This window comes from Mirounga leonina, unplaced genomic scaffold, assembly GCF_011800145.1.
Source record: "Mirounga leonina isolate KUSES-001 unplaced genomic scaffold, KU_Mleo_1.0 Mir_115, whole genome shotgun sequence".
Classification (NCBI taxonomy): domain Eukaryota; kingdom Metazoa; phylum Chordata; class Mammalia; order Carnivora; family Phocidae; genus Mirounga; species Mirounga leonina.
The window spans coordinates 95,902,929-95,924,329 of NW_023270268.1; the positions used below are offsets into that span (position 1 = coordinate 95,902,929).

Sequence of the window (21,401 nt, forward strand, 5' to 3'; positions counted from 1 at the left end):
GTTCCCACTGGGGAATACAACTGTGCCAACCTGGAAGTAAAAAGAACTTAACACAAATCCTCTATAGTATATCTCCATCTGGAATGGTGCTGATAGCAACTTCACCCTCATGTGACCCAAACCATTCTAGGGATTATATCATCTGCATGGGATTCTGAAGACTCCATTTAACAATTCTGGATCAGTGCTGTCCTCCAAATCAAAAGAAAAATAAGGACTGTCAGAACAACATCATTATTCCTTCACTTACATATTCCAAACCAGGAGAGAAAAACTGACTATAATATTTTTTACTTCTGTTTGCAAACCTTGTATTATTTGTGAGCCCAGGGCATTTGCAGGGTCTCTTTAGAAAACATAAAAAGGTGATTCTGCCACTTGTGATTGACTGTTAAGTAGCCCACAACATCTTGGCCTCATTCCCATTGAATCATATTTATTTCATCCTTATTTTCTATTCCCTAATTGTTTCAGTAAAGTATGGAAAATAAGCCTTCATTTTTCACTCAGAAAAATGGACAGTATTGCTGCACATAATACTGAGCTCCTACTGTCTTCCTCTTCAATAATAGGAATGGTGCTTTAAAAGGCTGGTTAGGGTTGCTTATTGTGGCTGTTACTATTGTTACAGTGTTTCCTGATTCAGAGCTACTGGGTGAATATCCAGCACCTGACTGGCTCTTGGATGAGCTGTGGAATATAGAGTGGTATCTTGAGTAAGCCATCTTTCTATCTCCTTACTCCTGCTTAGGTTAGCACTTTAGCTTAAAGGGACAGATATCCTCTCCTTTTCTCAACAACTAGAGCAGTACTAATAGCTTCCCTTCAGCAATGCTTACTTTATAGCAGGCACTGTGCTAGTTCCTTTACATGCCTATAACATATAATAGGCACAAATAATCCTATAGGGTAGGTAACATGATCTTCATTTTATAGACAGGGAAAGTGTCACTTGCTCGAGACCACATGATTGAAGAGAGCTGGAATTTGATTCCAGGTTTGTCTGATGGCAAAAGCTAATCACAACCACTGTGCTACCTCATATAACTGCTGCTGTGTGGAACTCTGTGACCTTCAGATCAACAGATCATTGATCACGACAAGCTTCTCTTCGTCCTTGTTACACTTTGCGCAAGCTGACCCCACTGACCAAACCTTAAAACCATTGTGTGTTGCTTTGGAGGGGCAAATGCTGGTTACATTTATGGTTACGGGCAAAAGAAAGCTGAACTGCTATTAAGAGAAGCTCTATGCTGCATCACTTTATCTACACAACAAAAATGGTCTCACCCACCCCCATCACCACCTTTGGCTGTTAGAGATCCCCTCAGCTTCCATCTGTCCACTCTATCTCCTTTCCTTTCCCTGGTAGTGTCACAACAGTGTTTTTGGCAAGGTTAGCAAGTGGTTGTCAATAAATTAACTATAGCTTGTTAATAATTGTACATATGTTTTGTGTGGCCTTAGATAATCTAAGACAGGCTTAGATATCTGGCATCTGAGGTTGGATTAATATGTCTCCATACCTGGTCTCCTATATATAATTCTCTATTAACAAATAGTAGATCATATAAGAAACAAAATTAAATACTTAAAGGAATTTATTAGGCATTTTATAAGTGATATACACTCATGTACTCATGACTCTTTCTTGAATGGTACCTGAATATCAGTTTTTGTGCAATAGTATGAAAGAATAAGCTTGATGTGTGTTTTCTTGTTTTAAAATGTACCATATCTGTCACAAATACCTTAAACTGTATTGTGTTTATATCTCTATATGAACTGTATGTACATATTTCTTGTTTTGGTTTTTTGTTTTTAAGACTTTATTTATTAAGAACAGTTTTGGGTTTCCAGCAAAATTAATAGAAAGATATATGAGCATATTTTTTAGCACTTTTTAAATTTTATTTTATTTTATTATGTTATGTTAATCACCATACATTACATCATTAGTTTTTGATATAGTGTTCCATGATTCATTGTTTGCGTATAATACCCAGTGCTCCATTCAGTACGTTTTCTAGCACTTTTATTTTTTTTATTTTTATTTTTTTTTAGATTTTATTTATTTATTTGAGAGAGAGAGTGAGAGAGAGAAAGAGCACAAGAGGGGGGAGCGGGAGAGGGAGAAGCAGACTCCCTGCTGAGCAGGGAGCCCGATGCAGGACTCGATCCCGGGACTCCAGGATCATGACCTGAGCCGAAGGCAGTCGCTTAACCAACTGAGCCACCCAGGCGCCCTCTAGCACTTTTAAATAGTTAGCTCTATGAGGGTAAGATATGTTCTGTTTTATCTTTTAGCATATAATAATGCCAAATACAACACTTTGCATGTACTAGATGCTCACTAAATATTGTTGACTTAGTGAATAAATTAGTCTGTAATAGGTTGAACAGATTTGCAGTCTAAATTGTTCTTGCCATCATTTCACTCTGCATAATTAAAGAAGTTTAAGATTATTAAAAATGTGTCATTGAATTACTGGTGTAGATTCTGAAGCAGTGGGATGAAAGAGACCCTGGATGTACCCCTCTGAGGAAGCAGGGAAGATGAGTTTCTCACTGTAGGTATGCTTAGTGGATTTTATGTGTGACTGAATTAATTTATTTCACTTAGGAAGGTTAGATTTATGATTTCCATATGGCACTCTATAACTTTTTTCTTTTATTCCTACCCTGCCAGCTAATATCTTTTCCTATTATAAAAGTAATATTTATTATAGGGACTATATGCAAAAGTAAAAAGCAAAAATTAAAATTATCTGTATCTACCTAAGATATAATCATTCTTAATATTTTTGTATGTTCTTTCTGTTTTTTCCTCCTCTACACAATTTCATTATGTCCATGCAGTTGGTACCCTATATGTTTATATAACATTATAGTACCACAAGTTACCTTTTGGATTGTTGCAAAACATTCCTTTACATGGATGTGCTAAAGTAATTACTTTATTTACTTTTTCCACTGTTGGTCATTTAGTTTGCTTTTAGTTTTTTGCTGTCATAAACATTTTTCTTTTGTAGATTTATGCTTTTCAGTCATATAAGATAGATTCCTAGAACTAAAGTTACTGAGTAAAAATTTTGAACTTTAAGTTCTTGATACATATTACCCAATAGTTTCCCAGAAATTTTTTAGCAATTCAGTCCTGTCAGAAGTGTATGAAGATGGTGTTTCACTGAATCACCATAAAAAAAGAAAATTACTTCCTCTACACACTTTTAAGCAAGTGTGTAGACCTACTGACTTTAATATGTTACCTTCATTAACTATGCTTAGAAGTGTATAAATTAAACACTTCAGTTTGCTTTCAGAAAGAATTATGGAATATTTTTAAGGGTCCAAGTAGTCCAGAGACCACATGTTGCAATGCAGTTTCCACCTACACACAAATATGTTTCAGGTCTAATTGTAAACTCTGCCTACTTTGAGCTGGATTTATGTTGTCTTCTGTATTGATACCAACTTCACTGGCAGTTTTCTCGAAGTGTGCCAGGTTGAGGCATTATATCTGGTGTGACTTTAGCGTTCCCTCTTGTAGCGAAACAATCTCATTTCTGTTTGCTGTTGTAACCTAAAGTTAATGAACGTTCAAAGTTTACTTTTATTTATTTATTTATGCACGTTTGTGGACTGCTCTACAAAAGCACCTTTCTTCCTCACCAGTGTTCTATCCAAACTGAGTGCAGATGAATCTGAGTGGTTTCGTTTTAGAGAGTAGCAGTCATATTTGTTTTAGGAAGGCAATAGTTTTGGAAGAATACCAAAAAAAAAAAAAAAAATCATTTTTAAGTGTTTGCTTCATCCTCCAGTGAAACCGTTTTCATTTTAGGGGCCATGGTGAGTCTTAGTCCCTTGCTGGTACTTGTTTTTGATAACACTGCTAAGGGACTCTTTATGTGTGTTGATCCACACATATGAATTTGGGGTGGTCTGAAATATCCGCTGGGGAAAATATAGATATAAAATTATTCACCTCTTTAAGGACTGCAGTCTTTTCTACTTCTCTGCAGAAACTGCCTCAGCATAAATACTGGCTCCACTTAGAAAATTAATTTTTACTTATATGATATATTTGTTTTGCATTGCAGAGTGCCTGATAAATTGCATGTCTGTCTGTGCCCCATAGCTGCACAGGTATGTATATGAATTACCTATAGTTATGTAAATCTGTGTATTAACTGACAAGTTACTAGTTTTGTGTATTAAAATTGCTTACAGATTTCATAATGTGAAAATGTTAATTTTTGAGTACTTATAAATATTGACAGCTTCAAAGGAGAGTGCATTTTATACATACCTTGCATTTCACTCTATTGTAAGAATCAAATAAACATTTCTAAGATTTGATGAGGCAGAATAATTTTAATTACAAAGCATTCATCTGGTGAAGAGATTAGAGAGTGTTTTATGGAACTGTATTATTAAAGCGACTGCTGATATGGGGTCAGAGACTATTGCAAAACCACTGTTTTTGACATTATTGTTTTATTTTCAAACTTTCTTTTTTGTCACTTTGGAGTTTATTTTCTGTGGTGGTTTTAGGTAAGGAGTGGTTGCAGATATATTGGTCTGCTGCACTGTCTCAAGCGCTAGAGGAATGGAAAAAAAAATGTTTGCACCTGTTTAAAATCTCAACCGTGCAGTGTTGTGGTTCCTGGGCAACAGGCAGGAATTCTCAAAAGCTTGGTTGCACCTGCTCAATTGTTTCTTACAGCTGTGTCATATGAGTGAGCGCACAGAGAAGCTTGTTAGCAGTTTGCTCTAGCTGTTACGTATTTTGTGTACTCTGAGTTTGGAAGATTCTTATTTGATGTAGACCTTGAACTATTACCTGGTTTATTATAAAACTCACTATTTTCTCTAAATCCTTCATCCTGAGCCTCAACTATTTTTTTTTTTTAATAGCTGTTGACTGCCCTAGATAATGTGCATGTTAACTTCTCTAAAGGATACCCGGGGAAAGTAGATCTCTCTAGATTACTGGGTGAATAATAATTTTTGTCCTGGTAGAGACATTTTGTGTTTGGCTCAGTTTCACCATGTTGGCAACCCCACTATGTGAGACTGGATGTAGTTATTGATCCATTTAGCTGAACAGATTTGAAAGCATTTGGCTATTAGTGGACACATGGGGCATATTCAGAACATTTAAGTGTATATTGTAAGATGATTTCTTGATTTGTGCATGTGTCTGTTGCAGTTGGGTGGAAGTGAGAGAGGAAAAAAAAGTAAAACTTCCTTAATGGTAGTCCTAGAAAAGGGTCTAAAATCCGGATGTGGATTTTAAGGCTGGAATATTAACCTTTACTTTTGCCAAATCCTTGTCACCTGGTATTTTTTCCTAAGTGTTGATGTTTTAGATATTAATAGCTCTACCTATTTTCTGATAAATATTTACATTTTTAGTGTAGACAAGCTATTAGAGACTATAGCTTATACTAATTAGATCAAGTTCTTTAAGTGCAATATAAAAAGTGGCAACTTAATATAAAAAGTATTTAAGTAAATAATGTATTTGGTAGTCCCAAATTCCTGATATTGAAAACTTACTCAAATAACTTGCATTATTTTCCTTAACAATGCTATATTAATAAAAGGCTAAGAAGTTGCCATTAGTATTTGGTAACAAAAATCTTAGAGCTGGTGTATCTTTTCTTTTTATTGTTCCATTTAAGCTGTTTTTTTTGTTTTGTTTTTTAATCACTGTAATATGAACTTAACCTCTTTGGGAGTAGGAAACACAGGTACTGAGATAAGTAGAGGACTATCCACAGCCTTTTAATACAATGCTTTATACAGAGTAGGTGGTCAGTAAATGTTGAATGAATGCATATATGAATAAAACATGTCTGGAGTTGTATTAGAAATAGAGGAATAGAAAGTCTTAGAAATTTGTTACTTGTTATATATTCTGGAGGGGTGTTTGGACTTCTTTTAGTTCTCATACTGCTGATTAGACAGAGATGAGACTACTGATAAATTCTGTCCTTAAAATGAGAAATGAATATGTAAGAATTGATCCTCATTATAATCAAGGATTTACATAACACTATTTGCAATATGCTTTATATTTATTTTTGCTGACTATGAGAAAAGTCTTTATGCCCATTTTTCACACAATGCTGAGATATTCAATGACTAAGTTCCTTCTCACTTTAGAAATACCTTGCAGCATAGGAATAAACAAATCTTCTGTGTTAATATGATCAATGCCATTGGTTTCCTGAGCAATCACTTTCTCTCCATCTCTCCCTCTCCATCTTTCTATCACCCACCTGCCCGTCTTTCCCAATCTCTACCTCACTGAAAACACAAAAATGAAATGTATGTTAACTTTCTTCGTGTCAGATAAGATCTCTAACTGTTTTTGCTATGGGCCCTGTGTTTACTGTATACATGTTTATAATTATGGTTTCTTTTATTCACTAAATTCTAACTGTAAATAAGTAGAGATGAAGCCAAGTAGAGGTAAGGTCAAAATAGGGTAGTTAAGACCTGCTTTGGATAGGCCCCTCTAGAGATCCATTTTGTGCTACAGGGGGCAATCGCATGACAATGGCAGAGGGGCTGCAGAATGGGCCAGTGTCTAGTGCATCAAAACATTTTGTTTAGGGTTCTCAAATTTGATACCACTAGTTAATGTTATTCATGGGTACCTTTAGGCCTGGAATTACCTTTCTTCTGGGAACAGTTTTTCTTTCACCTTATTTTATACCAGTGGGTGAGAGGCTAGTATCAAGGGCATTCTTTTTTCCCCAGAACCTTAGTGTAGTAGAATAAACTACATTCCTCTGTTAGTCTCAACATTAGAAATTAAGAGATGAGGCAAGAACATCAGTTGGCTAGAATACTAAACCAGATAACAGTAGCCGCTTCACTGACTTGTACCAAAAAGTATAGTATAGAATCCCCAGGAAGGAGAAATTGCCAAGCCCCAGGATGCCTGGGCATAATTGTAGATTTTTCTGTGACTTCAGGGTTAAAGAAATAAAGGAAGGAAATTAACATTTATTAAGAACATAGCATGTCTAAATATACTTTCTTTTTCCCCTTTCTTCCCCTCCACCCTCCCTTCCTATTTTCTTTTTATTCTACACAGTAAATGGGGGCCTACTATTTGCCAGACACAGTGTTAAGCTAAATGAATAAAGCAAAGTTCCTGTCCTCAGAGAACACACAGAGTAGTACAGGAAACAAAGATATGTCAGTAGAACTCTTTTTGGTTTCACCACTTATTATGAGTATAGACCCAATCAACTTACCTAATCTTTCTGTTCCTTTGTTACTTCTTTGGAAAATTGAAAAAATAATAATGTCTACCTCATCTATTGTTGTGTCAAGTTAAATATCAGACAGTACATGTAAAATTCTTAGTTTGGTGTTGCTCAATAAGTCTTAGCTATACTACTATTATTTCTATTACTACCACCACTGCTATAACTTAGATGCCGAAAAAAGACCATCTCATTGCCTGAGAGCAGAGATCCTGGCCTGGGCATTGTCACATAGATTGTCTTAGAGGTTTTGTCCAATGGTAGCTCTGCTTCTTATACTTTAGAAGAGATTCTAAATGTCATACAGTGTTAGAACTTGAAGGGACCTTAATGGTCATCTATCTAACATCATTGTTGTATCCATGGTGAGGAAATAAGCTCAGAAAAGTTCATGCACTTGTCAGTGTTATACAGTCTAGTAGGTGAGAGATGCAGAATTTGAACCTGGAGCTCTTGATTCTTGGTCTAGTGTGATACCTCATGTAGAATACCTTCCTATTAGAGATTTGAGAGTTGATTGCTTATCTCCAAGAATTAAATGGACTATGTCAAGTTGCGGGAATACTAATCATAAAAAAGCTATTACTGTACTGAATCTAAAAGACCTTCAGATATTCTTATAATGGGATTAATTTTATCTAAGTTGATTGAAGTTTGTGTTTGTAAATAACTGATTTCTTCTTAAGGAGAATAAACTGAGTCAGATTTAGCAAGACATCTACTATCTATGTGACTTCAGATGCTTTAAAGGAGTCTGAATTGCAAATACCTTTTAGGATATCTGGACTGTAAATCTCTTGCCTGAGTTTGAATTTAGGAGCTTTGGAGTCCAAATGGCCTGCATTGAAATCCCAGTTTTGCACTGCAGTAGCTATGTGACCTGACCAAGGTTGCCTAACCTTACTAAACCTCATTTTTGTCTAAAATGTGGTGATAAGAGCACCTATTTTTTAAATGATAGATGTGAGGATTAAAGTAGATTAGGTATACAAAATGCTTTATTTGGTGTACAACATTCATTAGTATTCCCTACATATTTTTATTTTAAAGATTTTATTTATTTTCTGACAGAGAGACACACAGAGAGAGGGAACACAAGCAGGGGGAGTGGGAGAGGGAGAAGCAGGCTTCCCGCAGAGCAGGGAGCCCAATGCGGGGCTCGATCCCCAAACCCTGGGATCATGACCTGAGCTGAAGGCAGACGCCTAATGACTGAGCCACCCAGGCACCCCTGTATTCCCTACATACTAATTCCCCCCCCCTTTTTTTTCTTTTAAAGATTTTATTTATTTATTTATTTATTTATTTGAGACAGAGAGAGAGAGAGAGAGAGAGAGAGCAGGCACAAGTTAAGGGGAGGGGTAGAGGGTGAGAATCCCAGGCAGACTACCCCTGACCGCAGAGCCCAACATGGGGCTTGATCTCACCACCTATGAGATCATGACTTGAGCTGAAATGAAGATTAGGTCTCTTAACCAACTGAGTTACCCAGGCACCCCTAGACTCACTATTTCTAAGTCCACATGCTGTATGTCTGTAGAAGGCTGGGGCTATTTAAAGAAAAACTTAAGATGAGGATAATTACATCCACTTCACTGTCTGTGATTATGGAAATGTACCTTTCAATGGAAGGGCTTTGATACAACTCCCAGACAACTATCACCCCTCTTTTGAAAGTCAGATATCCTTAAAACCAATCTCTTGCAAACAATGAAGAACACATCCTACCCAATTAAACCATATACTCTTATGCATCCTAGTGAACTAGGTGGTTCTGTTGGGAAGGTTGTCACAATCTAAGCAGCCTCAGATTTGGGGTGCATAGTTGGCAATGAGTAAATGGCTGTATAAGTCTTTTTTTCTTGATTCCCTTCATGAGAAAGGCATTGGTGTGGTAAAATGTCCTGATACTCTCCTATGCAAACTCCCTCAATAGTAGGAAAGTGGATTATGAATTTGTGTGTATGATTTTCCCTTAATTATCTTTAATAAAAACTAGGTGATCTTAATTATAGTAAACCAGTTTTTTCCTGCCATCCTGTTTATGTTGTAGCAGTATCTGAACAACAATCAGAAAAGAAGGAAAAAGCACTAGATAATATATGGAATAGACTATTACTCAGCAGAGTTCATAAAGTTGTCTTGCCTGATGTCAGGTGTACAGCTTTGACCATGATGAGTCAAGGTAAACATTGATGATTAATGAAATTTTTAATTAGTTGGCTATTAGTTTGCTAGGCTGCATCACAAACTAGGCAGCTTAAACAAGAGAAATTTGGTTCTCACAGTCCAGAAGTTCAATATCAGTGTTTTGACAGGGCCAGTTCCTTCTGAGGGCTGGGAGGGAAGGATCTGTTCCAGGCTTCTCTCTCATACACTTAGAGATGGCTGTCTTCTCTCTGTGTCTTTTCACATTCTCATCTCTTCATGCTTATCTGTGTGTCCAAATTTCCCTTTTTTATAAGGACACTAGTCATATTGGATTAGGGCCCTCTCTAATTATCTTATTTTAACTTGATTACTTCTGTAAAAACCCTATCTCCAAATAAGGTCCCATTTTGTGGGACCCATTTTACTTTGGTTAGGACTCGAACATTTTTTTTTTTTTGAGGGGAGGGCTCAACTTAACTCATAACAGTTAGGTTAATAGTTAACATTTATTGAGTGACTTTTGTATTCCAGATGTTTTATCTGTATTATTGATAATCCTTACAACGTTCTATTAGGTGGATGTTATTCCCCATTTTACAGGTGAGAAAACTTAAACTCAGAGAGAAGAAGGAATATGTCCAAGATCACACAGCTAGTACATGTTGAATTGCTAATATTTGAACCCATAGAATTCCATACTGCATTTTTGATGGATGAGCTTTATAACAACTCGGTCAAAAGCCTCCAAAATACTTCAAGCATTCATTCAAGGTTCTTTTTTTGGGCGGGGGGGTCATCATTAGGGCTTGTGCCAAAGGACATTTTATCCATCAAAAATGGTGCATTGTGCTGTTGTTAAATGCCCAGCATTGACTGCCTATATCTTCACTCCTGGATTTTTTGCTGATCGTTGTCTTTGAAGGCTTAGTGTTTTAGCTCTCCTGCACCTGATGAAGCTTTTGGACAGGATGGATTCTGAACATAGATTGCATGGGTTGATTCTGGCCCCAGTTGGTGTGGATGGTGCTGAGAGCCAAGTCATGCCCAGGGTCTGCAACTCAGCACATGTGCACTCTGCTCTCCTTTCTCTCTCTTTCCCTCATCTTTGTTTTTCACTTTTTAAAAAAATTTTTTTAAAGATTTTATTTATTTATTTGACACAGAGAGAGAGAGCACAAGTAGGCAGAGCAGCAGGCAGAGGGAGAGGGAGAAGCAGGCTCTCTGCTGAGCAGGGAGCCCGATGTGGGGCTCGATCCCAGGACCCTGGGATCATGACCTGAGCTGAAGGCAGCCGCTTAACCGACTGAGCCACCGAGGCGCTCCTTTGTTTTTCACTCTTAACAGGTAGTTTATGATTTTTTTTTCCTTTTCTACAGTCCCTGCCATGAGTGATAAACATTGAAAGGGACAAGGTGTGAAGAATGACAGAATAGGAAGTATATCTGCTTCCGTGAAAGCTAGTGCCCCTGTAGGTGTTTACTGTAAACTGGCTGCAGCCTTGTTACTTATTCAAACTAAAGAGCAAGGGGGCATTGTGTACCTTATTTAAGTTTCCTATCTTACCAATGGAACAGTTTGTTTCTGACTTTGAAGTTTTAAAACAGAACTTGCTCATGACCCAATTTCACTAATAATTCTCTTAAGTAACCCTTGTACTCATTTATAAGATTTTTTTTCCACCCACTGTCTGTCTACCCTGGTTTAAAAATTTTATATATGTACTTTTAAAAAATTGATTAGCTGGAGAGCTGCCCATTCCTCTGTGCTGTATAATAAGGATTTAAAAACTGCACACTGAATTCTGTATAGTGTAATTAAAACTGACCCACATTTGGACCTGAGTACACCAGGACTTAGCCAAACTTGCCATGAGCTGAGTTCTGGTGGCAGATGGGAACTAATGAGGACACACTCCACTCCAGAATTTCCCAGCTGCTTGGCCCCTTTTTGTACAAACAAGGTTTGGAGCGAAGTCCGGATCCCAAGAGCATGTTCTGTAAATGTGCTGTACCCAATGATTTGGGAAATGTTCTCACAAAATCAGGCTGTTGCAAGGTATCCTTAAGACCTCAGCTACTGTCAGATTTTAAACATGAAAATTACAAGAGGCCTTTTGTGCTGGCTCCAACCAATTTTTAATTTTAAAGTGAATTAAAATCGCATTCCCCATCCCCCCCTGCCCCGTCTTTTTTCTTATGCCCGGGGATAGAATGATCATTCATATCCAAACCTGGAGATTTGCAGGTGGTTGTCTCAGGACAGACTAGGCATCCTTGCAACCTATGGATCTCTTCAACTGGTTTGATGTCCTGGGACTATTCAGGCAGATGTAATTGAATCAGTTTGAAGCAGCTGTAGCTGGCATGTGGTCTCTCAGATTGCTAGCACCTGCTTGGTTTTTTTTGCAACTCACTAGAAGTGAGAAGTGCCAAAACCAGCACTGGTCTTGGAGCAGATAAAACACTTCAGACCCTATATTTCATTCTCCTTCCAATCTAGCCACATCATCATTGGTGCCTGAATTAATAAAGCCCCCTTTCATCATTATGTCTGAGGTCTACTTTTCCTTCTCACTCTTCTCGGTATTGGGATCCTGACAGTACTGACCATGCTAGTCCAAAAACATAAGGCAGTATAATGGAGATCAGGTGGCTTTGGGGCTCTCTTATCATTAGACAACTGGGTAGCCTGTGGTTTGCAGAATCATTTAAATGAACGCACCAAATTCATTTGCTGTTCCAGCACAGTCTTACTGGCACAGAGAATGAGCAGTTAATGTATAACAAACTGTGAGCTGTTATGGAATATGATAAATACATTTGCTTAGCAGGGGGGGAATGTAAAATGGAACTATTTCTCTAATGTAACTCTAAACTAATCGATATGGATTTCTTCAACACTTATTATGTGCAGGAAGATGCAGTCTACTAAAAAAGGATAAAAATTCTAGGACATACTAAATATATAAAATATATTTTAAAAGACACAGATTTGGAATTTTTAAAAACAATTTAAATCCACTTAAAAATGTGTATTTACTTTATCTTCTCTTCTCCCACTAAATTATTTAGTAGACATATATTTAACCTTCAAATATTACCAATTTCCTAATGTTTCATTTGAACCTGGAGATGACAAAGTGTATTTCTTAAAGTTTATAGTTTATGTTACAGAGTTCTTTCTGACATGGTTTCAGCATTGATAATCTTTTGAGAGAAGCCGAGACAAACTGAGTTTATGAATAATAGTAATAAGAGTGAATTCCAAAAAAAGTCATTTCATTATCGTCAGCAGCTGCCTACTTTGCAAGACATGCCTAGACGCTATGAACATAAAGAGTTATATATGGTCCTTGACTGTAGGAATCTTATGGTATTCTTGAAGAGGTGTGATATAAATAAATACAAATAAAATAAAATAAAAATAAAAAAGCCACTCTCAGTATTAAATGCATGCTGTAGACCCTGGATTTGGTGTCAAATGAATGCTGTAAAAGTGAAAATATCAGCACTCCTATCAAATGAATGCCTTGGACCTGATGTCCTACTCCCCTTCAGTGCCCATGAAGGACATCACCAGTCCATCATGGTTCTCTCTGCTACTAAACCAGAACTTGATCAAAGACTCTTCCTGAAGACAAAACTTTAGACAACCATTACCAATTGATGGAAGTTGGATGTAAAATGAAACCCATTTGCTATTGCTGAATAAGTCATTAAGTACTAAAGATATTCCATGGAGATAGAGTGCTCAGTGAGCTGCAAGTAAGAAATGGGACTTGAACTAGGCTTGAAATAACATGAAACATAGGACAGAAGACATTTGAAAGGTGAAAGGAGATCATTTTCAGGCTGAGGAGTCATATAAACAAATGAATTAAGTATGGAATTGTGTGGATTATCAAGGATAATGACTAGTCCTCAGTTATAAATATATAAGTGGTTATGTAATTATTAGTTGAACATTTTTCTTCTCTGCTATACTACAAATTCCATGAAGTGTTATATTATTATTTATTATAAAATACCTTCTTGGGGAGAACTTCATTGACTCCCCCTATCTGAACTATGCTTTCCTACATTTCTATAGGTTCTTATTTTTTCCCTTCATAGTATATAATTCACTAATGGTTTGGGGAGCACCTTCTCACTGCCAATACCCTATATTTAAAATTGAGGGTGACTCAAAGAGGACTTTGCTCTCTATAAATTTATATAACAACAACTTTTTAAAACCTGATTTTTATTTTTATAAATACTGTGGTACTCCCAACAGTAATTTGGGAGATTTAAATTTTTAAATTTTTTATTTTTGAGTGAGATTTTTATTTTAACCAAAGGATTTAAGAATTTTGCTACATATTTCTCATTTCAGGGAACAAAGAGACAATACATTATAGTGGAAGGAATATGAGGTTTAGAAATAGAAGATCTTGGGGGAGATGTGGGGGGCATCTGGGTGGCTCAGTTGGTTGAGAGTTCTACTCAAGGTTTCAGCTCAGGTCTTGATCTTGGGGTCATGGGATCAAGCCCGGGTTGGGCTCTAAACTCAGTGCAGAGTCTGCTTGAGATTCTTTTCCCATCTCTCTCCCACCTCCTCTGTTCCTCCCCCACTGACAAGCACGTACTCTAAATAAATAAAATATTTTAAAAAAAGAAATAGAAGATCTGGATTTAAGTTTCTGCACTACACCTTGTTGGCTGTGAGATATTGGTCAGGCCCTCATGTACTTTTAGGCTCAGTTTGCTCATCTGTATATTAGAGATGACAGTATACCGAAGTACTTTAAAAATAGTTAGCCCTTCTCCTTCCTCTTCTGCCCTTCCTCCTGCTCTTCTTTCTTTTCCTTTATCCTCATTATTATAATTATACCCTGAAACCATGTCCTAAAGTGTTTAGCATGGTTACTGTATAGATCCTTCTTTCCCTACCATTTTTATTATTTGCTCTATCTCATAGTTTTATTATGCACTATGAATTGAGCATACCTAAAAAAGAAGCAAGAATTCAATAAACACTCCATAACGTACTCCTTACTAATATTTATTGTTGAATCATTTGATCCTCAATACCAGTTCTCTTTCTTTTGAAATATAATTATTTGCTATTAATAATTTATATATGTAAAGTAACTTTTATGTAGATCTGTTTTATTTTTAATTTTTTTATATATTTAATTATAAAATTTTTTATATTGACCCATTTTAAACATTGGTTTTTTGTGTTTGATTGATTGATTGATTGATTGATTTGATTTATTTATTATTTATTTATTCATTCATTCAATGGAAATTGTTCTAGCTATTGACATAACTGTATTCACTTTCTACCCGATTGTATAAATACCTTAATTATCTATATCTTGCTGAGCTTATAAACTGTTAGGAGACCAATGTCTCTAAAAACAGTTCGAGTATAAATAGACTCATCTCTGAGTTATTAGAACCATTTATTTACACCTTTTGAATATTTGGTGACTCTAAGATTGATTAGAAGTTTGGCTAACTAAAATGTATTAACTACAGAAACAATTTCCTTTACTAATAGTCAGTTACTGCACATTTCTCAGGTTAAAAAAAGAGAAAAACAGTAATTGATGTTTGCGCTTTCCTAGAAGGATATTCCTTCATTATTTCCTCCTTTGAACATATAACATTTAATGATGGATATCTACATGTACCATCCTTATGATTTTGAGGGTCTTTAAGGGAATTTTTGAAAATAATTTCTAATTTTTTAAATATATGCATTTCTGTGTATTTGGGGTAAAATATATGAATAGATCTTTTATCTCTCAAAATATATTTAAAGTATTTGAACCTTTCACACTATTTGCTATTCTCAATTTTTGTTAAGAAGATCAAAATAGAATTATACTATAGGTCATAACTTTTTAAAAATAAAAAATATAAGTGATGGGGGCTGGGAGGGATGGGGTGGCTGGGTGATGGACATTGGGGAGGTTATGTGCTATGTTGAGCGCCGTGAATTGTGTAAGACTGTTGAATCACAGACCTGTACCTCTGAAACAAATAATACATTATATGTTAAAAAAAAGAAGATAGTAGGAAGGGAAAAATGAAGGGGGGTGGAATTGGAAGGGGAGACGAACCATGAGAGACCATGGACTCTGAGAAACAAACTGAGGGTTCTAGAGGGGAGAGGGTTGGGGGATGGGTTAGCCTGGTGATGGGTATTAAAGAGGGCACATATTGAATGGAGCACTGGGTGTTATACGCAAACAATGAATCATGGAACACTACATCAAAAACTAATGATTAACACAACATAATAAAATAAAAATATATATATAAGTGAATTAGGGTATTTTGAATTTTGAGATTTAAGTAAGTATAGAAACATAATGCTGTATACAGAAAAAATAGGTGAACTGAAAATTACCTGAAAATGTTGCTTTCATAATGTCTTAAATTTATATAGCAAATTAGATAGCTGAGTTCAGTATTACTTTAAAAATGGTTAATTTTGGGTATTAGGAGACAAACAATTTTTAATCATGCTGGTCTGATGCCTCAAGCAAAGCAATGCATACTTACTAGTATCTTTGCCAGTGTCAGGGTAAGATATACCCTAGGCCAAAAGAATATTTATTTTTTTCCCCTGTGTATTTGTCATACCTAAATTTTCATTAATCAAAATGTCATACCTAAATTCCCATTAATCAAAAATGAGTTTATTTACTTTATGAATCCAGTTCTTCAACAACAGAAATAATTTTTAATTTGTTGGCTTATTTAAATTATGTTTTCTTGGGGCACCTGGGTGGCTTAGTAGGTTAAGCAGTTGACTCTTGATCTCAGCTCAGGTCTTGATTTTAGGGTCGTGAGTTCAAGCCCTGCACTCTTAAATTATGTTCACTTAAGTGATTTTAAGAATACCTTTGCTACTGATCATGTACCATCATAAAATATTTATTATTTATTCATGTCAGTATTTCAATTGGGATTCTAAAAAAAATAAATGTCATAATTTTCTTTTTTAATATTTATTTATGTATTTAAAATCTCATCATTTTCTTAAAAAAATGACCAATATCTGTTTAGACCAGTCTGACTTTCTTGAAAGTATGGGATTAGAAGAAGTTACATTACTTTAGGATAACATCTATCTATAGGATTTAAGAGGGAACAACTCCAAATAGAGGGCAGTATATTCCTTTTAAAGTTGACTTACTACTACTAGCAACCATCATTGCAAACTCCCACTAATTTTTCTCTTTGTTCTTTCCTTATACTTGTATGTTCCTATCAGTTCGAGACTTTGACATCACTATTTACACTTATGAAACTGCTGTATCAGCTTCCACTTTATTGGAATACAGAGAGAATGTATTAGTTTCTTAGGACGGCTATGACAAATTGCCACAAACTGGGTGGCTTAAAACAAATTTATTCTCTCATAGTTCTAGAGATCAGAAGTCCAAAAGCAAGGTCCAGAATGGCCACAATCCCAGAAGGCTCTAGGTAAGATTCTTTCTTGCCTCTTAGAGTTTCTGGTGGCCCCAGGGGTCCCTTAGCTTTTGGCAGTATAACCTCAAACTCTGCCTCCACCTTTACATGGCCATTTCCTCTGTCTATGCCTCTCTGTTTTCTCCTTTTCTTATAAGGACATCAGTCATTGGATTTAGGGCTCACCTTAAATCCAAGATGATTTCATCTCAAGGGGCTTAACAAGTTACATCTGCAAAGGCCTCATTTCTTAGTAATATCATATTCTGAGGACCCAGGTAGACATGAAATTGTGAGGGACACTGTTCAACCTACTAGAGAGAGTAACTTTATTTTTCTATAGTAAATATCTATGGAAGGCTTATTTACAAATTCACATATTAATCCTTTCTCCCCTCTGTAGTTGACACAGTTTATCTGTTCAGCATTTATAGAATACTTGTTACCTTAGCACTTTAGTATTTTTTATGGATTTAATTGAATCATGAGTCATTCTCTTACATATTCTTTTAAACTACTGAAACTTCTCTTTATTATAAATGCTAAACTTGAGGCACAGAATAGCTATTTAACAGGGTTATAGTCAGTGCAAAATTCAAAACTGACTTTCGTATCCTTCAGCTTTTTTGTGAAGCCATGTGTGCTGAAGTACCAAATATCTCATGAAGTACATAGAACTTAAAAATAACTTTACTTATAAACTAAATCATTAGTTACAGAAAATTTTTTCATAATGGTCTCCAGATTCTGTAAGCCAAGTATGCACCTGAAATTTAGTGTTGTAGAGTGACAAAGACATTGTGCTAGATTTTAGCTGTTGAAACCATGAGATAGCTAAACTTATCTCTCTATATTTATCATAGGCAAGGTCTTTATTAGAGAATTATGAATCTGGCTATCTATAGAAATACACATCCATTAAGCAATAACTGGAAGTCACGAGTATCCAGGACCAGATTGAAAAAGCAGGATCAGCTCAGAAAGGTCAATTTCAAACTTTATGTAGCCAGTTAGTGACCGAGATAGAATTTAAGCTCTGCTCTGACCAACTGAAACACCTCCATTTTTTGTACTTCTTCCAAGTTGATTCTCAAGTTGTTGAAAGTGTTTTTTGTTTCCCATAAAGAGTAGACTACTATTAAGGTAAGGGTTGACAGAAGGAGCAAAATAGAGCCATTCCTAAAAGAATTGGAATAGAATTGGAAGGATTTGTTGGTCCTTTCCACCTCATAATTATGGGATATTACAGGTGTGTTTTCTTTAAGAATACTCAATAAACCAACAACTTGAATTTTAAAAATATATCTATCAGTAGAGTGATTATATGAATTATATGAAATACAAATTCATAATTATATGAATTATGACTAGTCTTGTCTATTGGACAATTCTTTTAAGTTGTAGCTCTTATAGTACACTTCTGTTCTGGTGCACATAATTATGGTGCACATAATAGTATGCTCATGGGATAGAAAAATTTAGAAATAAGTATTAGACTTCCTTACCAGAAAAATGATTAAATAGAAATGAAAATGAAAATCAAATAATCTCTGAAATAGTGATACAGATAAATGTGAAAATGTGATTGTGATTTACAAAACTGTGATTAGCACCCAAAATACATTAATTGAATTAATTCATCTAGTTTGTGTTGTTCCTGTTTCTCTAAGAACCAAAGAGAAGAAAGTCTCCTTCTGCTAAATTGCAGATTTCTCTCTGGTATGGATCACTCTAACACCACAGAGAAAGTCAAACCTAGTTCTAGGCACCAGAGATAGAGCTCTGAACAAGAAGACCCTGATCCTGTACCCCATGAAGTTAAAATGGCAGTGGGGTGGTAGTGTGTGTGTGTATGGGAGGAGACCATAAACAAATTCACAAATACATAAATAAGAATACTTAGAAAGTGGTGTGTGCTATTCAAGAAGTACAACAACAATGAAACAGGATAGGGAATGGCTGGGGGTGGGAAGTGGTCATGGGTGGGCTTTCTGAGGAAATAATACCAGAACTAAATTAATCTAAATTTGATCTCTATATTCTTACAGGTTGCTCAGGATTGTGGTCCCAAGGTGTATATGTATTAGAGCAGAGGGGCAAGGGGATGCATGCCCTCACTGTTAGCTACCTAATTATACAATTAGGAGGTCTGCTTCAGGGACAACCAGTTGATGCTCTTCTTTATCCTGATAGCAAGCCATAATAAGCATTCAGAAATGGACTAAGGATGGTCAACTATATCTCCCTAAAATTAAACAAACGTTGTTTGTGAAAGCCAAAGTTAGTTTGGCCACAGAGGGATTAGATTCATTGCTACTCTTAGCTGTCCTTGTCGATTCCATTGCCGGCTCAGGTGCCAGGGATTGGTAGAGGAGCTACAGGAATTCTTGAACTATCATTTCTCCTTTAGCAAATACTTTTTTCCAGGAGTAATATCACCCTTTTCCTCTTCTATCGTGTATCCAGGCTGTAAATGAAAATGGAAGGTCGAATTGAGTATCTTTAGATTTAATTTTTTTTTTAAGTATTAGTTTCATAGCAGGCCAAGATTAAGCACAGAACTTTTTAGGAATATGTAGTTAACTTTCCATATGTGAGCATAGGAAATCTGTTCATCTTTACTTTCATTCTGAAGTAGAAATTTCTCCAAATGCTTCATTCAAAATTAAATTGTTTATCTCTAACTAGACAAGGACGTGTGATGGTAAATTATTGAAATTGATGAGATTTGATTGAATTTTCCTGAGTTTAATGTGTGTAATCAACATTGCACTCACGGCACTATTATTTTCCCATTGCTTGCTGCTATAACAGATGACAGCATTACCATGACCCAGGCTGATACTATATGAAAAAATGCACAAGGAAGTAGACCTTTACTGTGGGCATTTGAAAAATGGAGGCAAATAACATTTTCAGAAATCATTAAGTTTTTAGATGAGAGGGCTTAATTTTTTTCACTAGAAAAACTAAAAAAAAATCTCAATATAATTTTTGATAGGCTTTACCTTCATTCCAATTTATATACCAAACTATTGATGTGATTAATAACACAACATTGTTATCAGTTTTACCATTGAATCATGGTTCTGTTCTTATCACAGTCATGGAAACCAGGAATGGAAGAAAGAACTACTTTCTCAGAGAAAACACAGTGCAAAATTTCCACTGTGTAACTTTTTTTTTTAAATATTTTATTTATTTATTTGACAGAGAGAGACATAGTGAGAGAGGGAAACAAGCAGGGGGGGTGGGAGAGGGAGAAGCAGGCTTCCCGAGGAGCAGGGAGCCCGATGCGGGGCTCGATCCCAGGACCCTGGAATCATGACCTGAGCCAAAGGCAGATGCTTAATGACTGAGCCACCCAGGCGCCCCTCCACCCTGTAACTTAAGTGAGCATATTATTTGTCATCCAAACCATGACTGAGAGGTTTTGTGTTTATTTTTGAGAGGTTTTGCTTTTAAAAACAATGATCCAAATGACAAGAATATTAAATCACAATGGAAGAAGATCATTATCATACTGAAGCTTCAAATACCACAAATTAAAAAGATACAGAACACTTCTTATAACTTGTGAGAGTGCACTATAATGTTATAGAATATCACAAACTTTTAAAAAGCACATATGGCAATATATACCTGAAATTATAAACCATTTTGACATTTTGTTCTACTCAAGTTGTGTATTTGAGAGCATAGATCAAGGATAAATTCAACTAAACACCTGGGCCAAGGTTAGTAGTTGGCAGTAAAGTATATAAGAAATACATTTCTGATCAGTCTTGTTTGGCATGTTTCAACACCTTGAGACCTGTTGAGACCCAGAAGCACACTACTTGTATAGTGAGTATATTTAGTTTATTCAGCTTGTCAAAATTTTCAGCATTATACATTGTTCTCTGTCATCATAAAGACATGACGACAGTCTGTCTACAAAGTACCAATACATTTGTTAATTGTAGTAGCCATAGATGCTCAAAGTAGAGACTGAAATCTCAAACCTATTTTTCCACTATTCTGTACTCGATTCTTAAGACATAAAAGTATAACCTGTAGAATTATAAGATAATTTACATACTATCTTTCTACTGTAATTCAGTTATTTTACAGAGGAGGAAAGGGAAACAATGAATAGGTGGAGCCAAATACAGAGTGAGAGATCCAGTGATGGGGTACTCTACTTCCTTTTAGAGTACTTTCGCCATTTATCACTACACTGAACAATTGTTTTTGCTGTTTTTATCTTAAAAATGCATGCACATGGTAAAAAAATTTTGAAAATAAAATGGTACTCAAGGATATAAAATGAAAAGTATTTCTTCAACTTATAGTGCTATTACCAGAGATAAACAGTTCCAAGTATATTTGTGTACAGAAATTTACCAATATACCTCCATTTTAAAAACCGAGAGGGAGAAACAAAATAAAAATGAAGAGCGAATCATACCCTTCAAGTTTTCTTTGTGTTTTGTTTTCTTAATCCCATATCTCA

The 21,401-nt window shown here is 35.7% G+C and overlaps 1 protein-coding gene across 4 annotated transcripts in view; it reads left to right on the plus strand.

Annotated features, from left to right (window-relative positions):
• Positions 1 to 21,401, plus strand: part of ZBTB20 (zinc finger and BTB domain containing 20) — an 804,401-nt gene that overhangs the window by 202,451 nt on the left and 580,549 nt on the right. For all 4 annotated transcript variants that reach the window (XM_035000119.1, XM_035000121.1, XM_035000136.1 and 1 more), the window contains exon 4: positions 4,101 to 4,146. The gene's annotated coding sequence lies outside the window, so the exon portion shown is untranslated. The remainder of the gene's footprint in view (positions 1 to 4,100; positions 4,147 to 21,401) is intronic.